General features: G+C 42.0%; 1 long non-coding RNA gene across 1 annotated transcript; it reads left to right on the forward strand.

Moving 5' to 3' along the window:
- The first annotated feature begins 2,223 nt into the window (after positions 1-2,223).
- Positions 2,224-7,721, forward strand: LOC133226032 (uncharacterized). The gene is made up of 3 exons (XR_009729366.1): positions 2,224-2,392; positions 5,954-6,022; positions 7,503-7,721. It is a non-coding gene; the product is annotated as an uncharacterized LOC133226032 (long non-coding RNA).
- Positions 7,722-9,440: the final 1,719 nt, after the last annotated feature.

Raw genomic sequence — 9,440 nt, forward strand, 5'->3', positions numbered from 1 at the left:
AGCAAGACTGTGTTCTTTGTTTGCTCGGTTCAGGGCCTTGTGGAAAACAATAAATTGCATTCATGTCAGCCGAGGCCCATCCCTTTGCTAATTACCGTTTGGTGCTGAAATGACTTCTGTGAAATTGGGAGCATGAAGAAACACACAGCCATACAAGGGAGGCTTTTCAGACTACAGCAGTAAATGTGAGATAGGCCTTAGGCACACAGATGTTAAAACAGTGAATTCCCCTACAGATTACACTAATGGAAACCCTGTCAGGGTAAGTCAAATCCAGGGTCTGTGGTCAAAATCTAATTAATGTTTCTGTACTTAAAAGAATATGAATGCCTGGAGGTGATGAGGAACGTATGAGAAACTCGCTTGTTTGTGAAATTGCTCATGTGGATGGCAAGCGCCACTGAGCCCTTCCTTATGAGGTAGCACCTGCTGGAGGAGCTTCTGATGCCGCTCCGTGCAGTGATGCTGGCACTGGGCTCTGCCCCTCTTGGAAGTCCTGCCTGAAAATGCTGCTGAGGCCTGGGCTGCCTCCCCAGTGAACAGCCATTGCCATCATTAAATGTCCCCTCTTCCTTCTGTGTGACTGAGTGGTGTCAGCATCATTGTTAGGAAGTACTTGTAGATGAAGACCTAAGCAAAGGCCATCTCCACTTTGTGTGAATACAAAGGCTTGCCCGTCTAGGCTGAGCTTAAGGACACTGCTGGGGCTCTTATGGCACTTTCACAGCTGCAGTGCGTGGCCTGTGCAATAGCAGAGGAAATAAATTTATAATGCAACAATCTCTTCATTTTCACAGGCACAAAAATTCCCCTAAATACTTAAAATAACACTCAGAGTGGGACAGACCTTAAATTTTGAATAAATGAAGCCCTAATCCAGTGTGTTGCTGAAACAAGCTTGTTATTAAAGAAATAAATTTGAAACAGCAAGTGGTTGGAGAATTTTGGATTTAATTATTTAAATCTACTTAAGATAACTCTCTAACACAGTGTTTGGCTTTCCTGTTGAGAGCATGTTTTCCAGGAAGGGTATCCCACCCAGTGCCTTGGAAAAATTAACTTTCTCATGCAACAGTGGTTTAAGCAGTAGAGACAAATAATTATTATTGTAATAAGGCCAGATACTGTATGGCAACTTGGTATGTCCTGGATGCATCCTGTCATGAAAACTGCAGTTATTCAGGTGGGCGGAGGGACTACTGCTCTCCTTGGCTAAATGAAGAATGTGATGCAGATCAAAATGCTCTTCAGGTAACAGAGTTCCCTTAGTAATGTTACAGAACCAGCCATGACTAACAGTACCCAAATCAGCAGGTTTGTGATTGTAAGCTAATTTGAGGTATTATGTTTAATAGACAAATATTGGGACTCAGACTTTGTTCATTGCTGATTGCTATATTTCAGTTAAAATCTACTATTTCATCTTTAGGATGTAATACTGTCTTCTTACGTGGCATAGATCAACAAAGCAATAAATCTGTCTTTCCTTTTGTAGGGCCATAACAGGAGCTTCCTGGATTCATGGTCTGTATTTAAGGTAAGAATCAGACAAATGTCTTCAAGATGCTTCTGAGCTGCACAAAACCCTGCAGAGGGACAAGAAGTGGGGAGGCATTCCTTGTCTCCAGCCATGACCCAGGCACAGGGGAAGTTGACTTCCCCTGAAGCCAGGAGTGAGCAGGGGAGAAAACTCTGGCTCTGAGTCATGTTTCCTTCTCCTGGGCCTGTGCTGGGACAGAGGGATGTGGCCACACTCTGTGCTGGCTTGGCTCCAGCAGGGTAAGCATGCTTTATGTGTGCCATGGAAAATAGGGATGGGGTTTTTTGTGTTCGAGTTTCCTCACAAGTGATCATTTGTGTCTTCAAGGCATGATGTTTGTCTTCACCATTTCTTTCAGTATTTTCTCTGCAATACAGCTCTTGCAGGGGGGTTACATGCTAGTTTAGGGGTCAGACTCTGTTGCTGAGTATTGCCAGGACTCAATCTGTTGTGTTGACCACTGTGGCTCAAGTGCCAACCTCTGTCACAGGGATGAAGACTTTCACCTTTCCTGATGCTACTGAGGTTGCATTGCTGTAACTGAATTTGTGCGTTTAGTCATGCATAAGGGTGGGATCTTAGGGAGTGATCAGCTTTCTAGTCAAAATTCATGGGGACAAAAAAAGTCAAATCCAAACTTCTGACTAATCTAGTTAAGTGGTTAGATTACTACTCACAGGTCTAATGGTCAACACAGCTGTGTCATCCAGAATCCACCAGTGTCAACCAACTCAAAAGCTGGTTGAGCACTGAGTTCTATAAAGTTGACAATATGTGTAAGGGTGGTCTTCAAGCAGAACCCAGAAGATTTGCCTGGTTGTCCTCATGCAAGCATGCTCAGTGACTTACCTTGTGAGTATTAGCAATATTTTCTTTTAGATTTTTTTTTTTTTCAGGAAAAGGTAGTCCTACATATACCCTTTTCTGAAGAAATAATGTCTGTCTTTATGTGTTACATGAGGCAGGTGTTGGTTTAAACCTTAGCTCCTGCTTAAGATACCTCAGTCAACTGAAAAGGGTAGACTAGCTCCCTAGATGAGCCACTTTTTCCCTCCTTTGCTTTGACCCACTGATTCATTAAGGTCCAATAAAGAACGGGCTGAAGGATTGATAAAAATCCTTTGTTTTTTGTTTTTCCCCCAACAGATCTTCTGACCTATGCTGGTTTGTCAGTGTATTTTTCACTCGCACAAGTTACATATAAGCACACTGATACAGATGTTGTCTTCCTTAAAGCCACTTGTGTTTTTTTCCCTCAGTAGTAGATCAGGTTTAATTTTGGTTTTAACCAAAGCAAATGCTTTTCTGGAGATCTTTTATATTAGTGAAAATAAATAATGAAAAAATAACCACAGCAAGTCACAGTATCAAAAGGAAAAACCTTAGAAAGCTTAGTGGTGACCCTCCCTTTGTTTCCTTTTCCATTCTCCTCTTGCTGGCAGAGGAGGAGAAATGAAAACTTTGGCTTTGCTTTCCAGTTAAGCACCAAGAATGACTGGAAGTTTTTGAAACATGGAGGGGTTTTCATTGAAAATGCTTACTACTTTTCAACTCTGTGTCTTGCCTAGGTCAGTGTTAATGCTTCTCATATCTCCAGCCTCCCCTTTTTCTTTCCCTTCTCCTCCCACCAGCTCTGCAGTTTGCTACTCTAGGGTGAGAATAGCTGTTCTCAGTATGCTAATTTTGCTGCTTATCAGGCTCACCTGTATCTTGAAAAAAGGTGATTACCATGAATGTGCACCCTTTCCACACTCTGCTTCTGTGGTAGGAGAGGACTTCTGGGTGCCGGGGCTTCTGATGTGCCAGGACAGCAATGATGGCCTTCAGAAGAACCAAGATAAAAAAAAGCCCCAGTTGCAACTTCAAAGAATGGCTCTAATTTGCTGTTTGTGGCCTGAAAGAATAGCATTGCTATTCACAGTGGCAGTTTGTGACTGTGAACCTTCTTAGGTGGCTCTCAGATTTGTGTGCTGCAGCAGGCTTGCAGTACAGCAGGATGTGCCCTGAAACAAGAACCTGGTTAGTGGTGGTGTGATCCCAGTGCTGGCTGGGCACTGGCAGCTAAATGTGGATGAGAAAAAGCCATCTGAACTTTGGGACTCCTGGAATGTGGCATACTACTTGCCTAGGGCCATCCCTGCCCAGGAAAGCACTAAAACAGGTGTATAAATCCTACTGCGTTCAGTGGGATTTAGGCACCTGCTTAAAGTTAAGAGCTTGTTTAGAGAGTTTCCTGAATGAAAGCCTGACAATTATGCCCAAGAGATACTTTGACATAAGTTTTAATTTGCTCATCATAACCAGCTGTCATGAGTCTGTGTAAAAAGGGTTTGATTTTGTGAAGATGAAAGACTTCCTAGGCCCTTGGCTTTTGTGTAAGTGCTCTTCCCAGATGCCCAGCACCCTGCTGAGTTGAAGCAGCCCTTCTCAGCCCTACTTTTATTGCAGGTTACTCTGTGGTCCCACTTGGGCTGCAGTGCCAGCCCGGCACCCTATAAAGCAAACTGCCCTGCCAGCAACTGAAATCACCTAAGTGCACCTCTCCAGCCATACCCTAGCTAAGGCAATCTCTGCAGGCTACAATAGAGGAGAGAGTCCATGCTGTCTTTAGTAGGTGAGTGCAAAGGGAAGTTAGGGGAGAAAGAGAGAGGAGATTTGAGTCCCAGCTGAAGAGTCTGCTGGACCTCCCACTCAGAAACATAGCAGCCATCAAGTCCTTTTGTGTCACAGGAGTCAGAAAGATTCAAGAGCTTTTTCCTTTAGGATTCTTCCCTCCCCCCCCATAGCCCCTTCTTTCTTCCAAGAGAGTTTGAGGTTAAACTTAAAAAGAAATCTAACATTAAACTTACAACAACCAGTCTCAAAGGAATAACAAAATCCAACAAACTCAAATTAGTACTTTATTCTGTATGTGCACTTGTTTACATGCATCACCTACTTAAGGCAAACAGGACTGTGTCCATGTAGCTGCGAGTTAGTTTTGTGGGTTTTTTTGCTCAAATACGTTGTTAATTAGTCAGTGGATGATACAGTGTTGTATAGCTCTTGGAAAGACTAAATTTGCCATTAAAACATTTAAAAGGCTTTCTTTTGTAGAGTCCTTAGGTAATTAAGCTGAAGTGCATGTACATTTCCATATATAAATGTACTGGAGCAATCGTAGCTAATGTAGTAGTTAAGGTCAGGTAGAAACCAGCCTTGCATTTAGAGTCTTTTTTTCAGTACCTCACTCAAACCATCTCTAAATCTAAATTAATCTTCCAGAAATGTACTGGAAATTTGGTTTATGAGGGGAAAAACAAGGTCTTGCATTATTACCATAGTCTATCAGTCTTCCCTCAGCATGATTCCATTCATTTTGCAATGCGTGGCTGTTCGTCATTGCCACAACTGAACTTCAGAAGACTTTTGCTAGAATAAAGTATATCACAGAAATGGTCACATCGGTGTACCCCCACCAGGGCAGAATCTGGGATGCAACCCTGCGTGGCTGCAGCTCAGGGTCTGGGAGCAGATAAAGGGGAAAGCCTTTCCCTAGTCCACAAGAAGAGACTTGGACAGCATGGTGCTGAAGGCAGCTGTGACAAACTGGCTTTGCTGCTGTGTCCTGCTGTAGCATTGCTGTGGCCCACTCCCCTCCTTGAATACCCCTGCTGGGGCTGCAGCTTCCCTCTCTGCCTCCTGAAGCTGTTCCCTCCCTTGCAGACTTGGTTCTTCTCCTCATTGCCAAGTACACTGACTCCAGCCTGATCTGAAAGTTAATTTTAACAAATAACATCTTGGGCCGAGCCAAGTTAGGATCTGGAGATAGGACACGCTGTGGGAAGGAAGCAGGGTGGGAGGGTGTAAGAGAGCATGAACGCTCAGCCTTGTAATATGTGTGAGAGCTGATGCTCTCTGAGCAATCGAGTGCTTATTATTATTTCTCTTGGATAGGTCACCTGGGAGTGGAGGAATTTTTCATTTTAAATTAAAAAGAAATCTTTCATAATGCTCATTTCTGTAAGGAAAAAAAAAAGCCCTCACCTCATCATGGAAGCAATTAGATGGAGGACACACTGAAAGGAGTGATTAGTTGTTAATTTTTGAGCTGTTGGCCCTGACACAGGGTTTTTTGTCAAGGATTCTTTTTTTTTTTTTTTAAAGGTGTCTTTCATATGCCTATAGTCCAAGGTTACTTTTCATTCAATAGCAATTACCATATGTCCATTACATGCTAGAGATTGCTTGAGGTGGATGCAGTGGTCCCCATCAGAGTGTATGCCAAGTTGAAACACCAGCAGCTGTGTGAGCCACAGCAGAATTGTTCCTATCTGCTGCTTCTCTTTTCCAAGTCCTAGTAAATGTTCTAGGGAGTAACTTCCCCCTTCCTTGATGTGGCCTGAAAATACAGCCCTCCAGTTTGCATTGCAGGTTCCAAGTCAGCCGTGTCAAGATTTGAACAGGAATAAAGGGGGATAATGGGTCAGATGTAATTAAGAGGTAAAACTACTGCACATTTCAGTTTTCTTTCTGCCCATCAGATTGCAAACCACAGTCCCACCGCCACTTCAAAAACCTTATCTGTAACTGCGAACCCTCTATAAATGCTCTGTTGTATTAGATGGAAACCAGCTAACCAGATACCACAATACAAAAAATAAGTGCATTGTACCTCAGAAAAATATGGAGCTGAAAACACAGAAAATAATGCAGTCTTATTAAAATATGGACATGGTCCAGTAATGGAATGAGTAGGGAAAATTGAATGGATCAGAGTCAAGAAACACTCTGCTTGATACTTGGGGTTTTTTATTCGGCATTCAGCTTACATCAGTGTTAACATCTACAGAGAAATGCAGCCATTTACAATTTGCAGTTCAATGTGTTACTTTAATTAGTATGAAAATTAAAGGGCAACTATAGGCCAATGTGAATGATTATGGAAATACATGTGCATCACATGCAATGCTCTCATTTAATTAATCGTCTTGTAAACTATATCGAGCACTTTAAGTCAGTTGCTGAGTATAACTCTATTTTAAATAACCACTTAATACTTAACAGGATGTGGAGCAAACACTAGCGCACACGACTGCTTCTCAAGTTTCAGTGTCTGAGATTTTTTAAAGCTGACCCAAGTCAACCTAAAGAATGTTTAACACCCTGTGTCTGAACACAAGAAACTCTGTGATGTACAGACATTCAATTACATTGAGAAAAAAGTGAGAAACATTTTGTAAAACAGTGACTTCAGAAAACTAATTGGCAGCAGCAAACTCAAGAGTGAAGGCCAAAGCTAGAGGGGACCTTTTACTACAGTAACTCTAGTCAAGGAAAAGGAAAATAAAGGCATCTTTGTTTCTCAGACAAATTATCTGATTAAGAAATAAAACATTTTAACATGCTTTAAATGCGGCATTAATTATTTATATGAAAAAAAATTAAAGCCAGGTTCCATGAATTACACTTTGTGTGTGTGAATTGAACATTACAGGAATAGTAATCCTTTTACATTCATGCCTTACTTCATTAGGAAAAACCAAGTATTAAGGGCTCTATTCATTCAAAAAATTCTTATGCATTCAGATCACAACTTTGCTGTGGCCATTTTTTTTAAAGAGTACAATTTCCAGCACTGATTTTTAACAATGATTCAGAAAAAGCCATCTAATTCTACAGGATGGGCTCTAGGAAACGGAAGTGCTTAGAAAAGGACAGAGATACAGTGATGGGTCTTGCTTGTCATCAGTGAAAAGGCCCAGAGTAGGTCATATTGAGTGGTCTCAAAACTAGCATAATAACATAGAAAATCAGACACATTACTGGTGGGGAAGCTTTGAACTCTGTGAAGGCTTTTTCCTATAGATTGATTGGTAAATAATTCCCCCCCCCATTGATAGTTTCCAATGACTAGGCAGTTCTTTATTCAGGTGAATGAAAACCAGGTGTATTTAGGGATGTACTCTTCTATTTTCCATAGCAATGGTGTGTCTCATGCTTGGCTCCCTGGGAGGAGAGTCCATTCACTGGAGCTGCACTGATCTGTGAGATGTGGTTAAACATCTGCTGGGACTGAGGCTGGGACCATCAGTCACTTGTCTGCTCTTCTTTGAATGCAGACTCATGAGGTAAGGAGCTGGTAAACTCATTGTTTTGCTAAGATATATGAAAACAAATAATTGAATTTAGGTTTGTTTCAGCTTCTTTCCTTGAGTGTTTTGTTGTTGTTTTTTACTGACTGAAGAGAGGAACAGCTAGAACTGTGCCATAATGATAATCTTTTAACTTTCAAAATAATTAGAAGATTCATTTAACATTTAACTATTAACCTTGAGAGAGAGAGAGAAAAACCCAAACCCAATCCAGAAATCACCCAGAAGCTTGCAAGTTGTCAGCTGGCTGAATTTAAATCAACTTTTGGGAAACAAAATATTGGGAAATGGGGAAAGGCGTCAGATGGTTGGGTAAGAGTGATCTATTTTCAACATCTGCCTTTAGTTACATCTGCACAACCCCCTGAGTTCAGCAGAGTTTTACTTTTGCGACCGAGTTTGGACCAATGTTTTTAAATAGGCCCCAGTGCAGAATCTCTGAAGTGAAGACTGTGCTGCTCAGTGCCAGTGTAACCAGGCAGCTCTGGAGAGAACGGGTAATACAATATGTGATTGTTTCTCATGTAATTTTTAAAATACATGGAGGAGGAATACATTTTTTTATAATAGGGTGCTCCCTGTCTCTTTAAGTAACTGTCAGATGTAGGATGTCCTTGTGCCAAAATGCTACGGTCTGCTCCCTCTGTGCAATTGTTAATTAAATCCATCCCTTATTTTAGAGCCTGCCTATTCTCTTTACCCATTCTGCTTATCTGTGATACCAGATGATGCTCAGTAATTCATGGCAAACCTGCTCCCGCCTTCAGTTAGGGCCTCCTGTGCGCTGACCTTAACCAGCTTCACCTTTTCCTTATTCCCAAGGAGAATGGAGCCCTGGAGGCAACAGTTTTATCAACTTTTCCTGTTGACCAGATGATGGTTCAGTGATAAATAAATGAAGTGTGCTTGAGCTAGAGGCCTCCCATATGCTGCCGCTCCCTGCCCCTCTCCAGCTCCTGCTGCCTGTCTGAACACAGAGCTATGCAGGGAAAGGGGACTGTCCTCAATGGACAGCCTCAATAGGCACTGCAGGCTGCACCTCTGCTGGCAGGCAAGAACCACTTTTGCTTATCCAGGTTATGTTACTCTGCCAGTCATCACATCAGCTGAAAGCTTAGTCTGCTTGGTACTGAGCTGTGCCACCTGCAAGCCTCTTTACCCCACCAGTAAGGCTGATATACAGGAGCGGGTAGGAATATTTTCATAGCTGACAAGCTGTTTGCCATGAACAGTGTCAAAGATTTAAAAGCCACTTCTGCAAATGGGACTTTCTGGCAAATATAGGCTAAACAAATCTTTTATTATTACCATATGGCTAGAAATACTCCCGGAATTCTCCTGGAAATGGGTACTGTACCAGCAGAAAGCAATATTCTGTTGGCCTGTGCATTGCCTCAAGGGTATTTACTATGGTAATAAGATCAGTAATTCATCTCCTAAAATCACTGGGAGTACAAATGCTTATTTAAGTAGATGGTATCTTGATTGCAACTGAGTCGGGAGAGCTCTTAAAGCTGCCTGTTTAGGCTACAGATCTTCTGTTAAAGGCAAAGGGCTGGTGGTTCTTTGTAAACACAAGAACATCATGTTTCACGGCCACCTTACCTTTTCAGCAGTTCATGGCAGATGCATAGCACATCCCTTGGCAAAAATGGGTGTGTACAAATACCTCAGAAAATTATTCCATTTGGTCGGGGGCTTTTTTCCCACTTTTTTCTTCCCATAGCAATGTAATTGAAAGAAATATAAATCTCTCTTCACCTCCA

The sequence above is a fragment of the Neopsephotus bourkii genome, unplaced genomic scaffold (genome assembly GCF_033783945.1).
Source record: "Neopsephotus bourkii isolate Nb327-2 ecotype Australia unplaced genomic scaffold, CSIRO-AGI_Nbou_v1 NB_1768, whole genome shotgun sequence".
NCBI lineage: Eukaryota > Metazoa > Chordata > Aves > Psittaciformes > Psittacidae > Neopsephotus > Neopsephotus bourkii.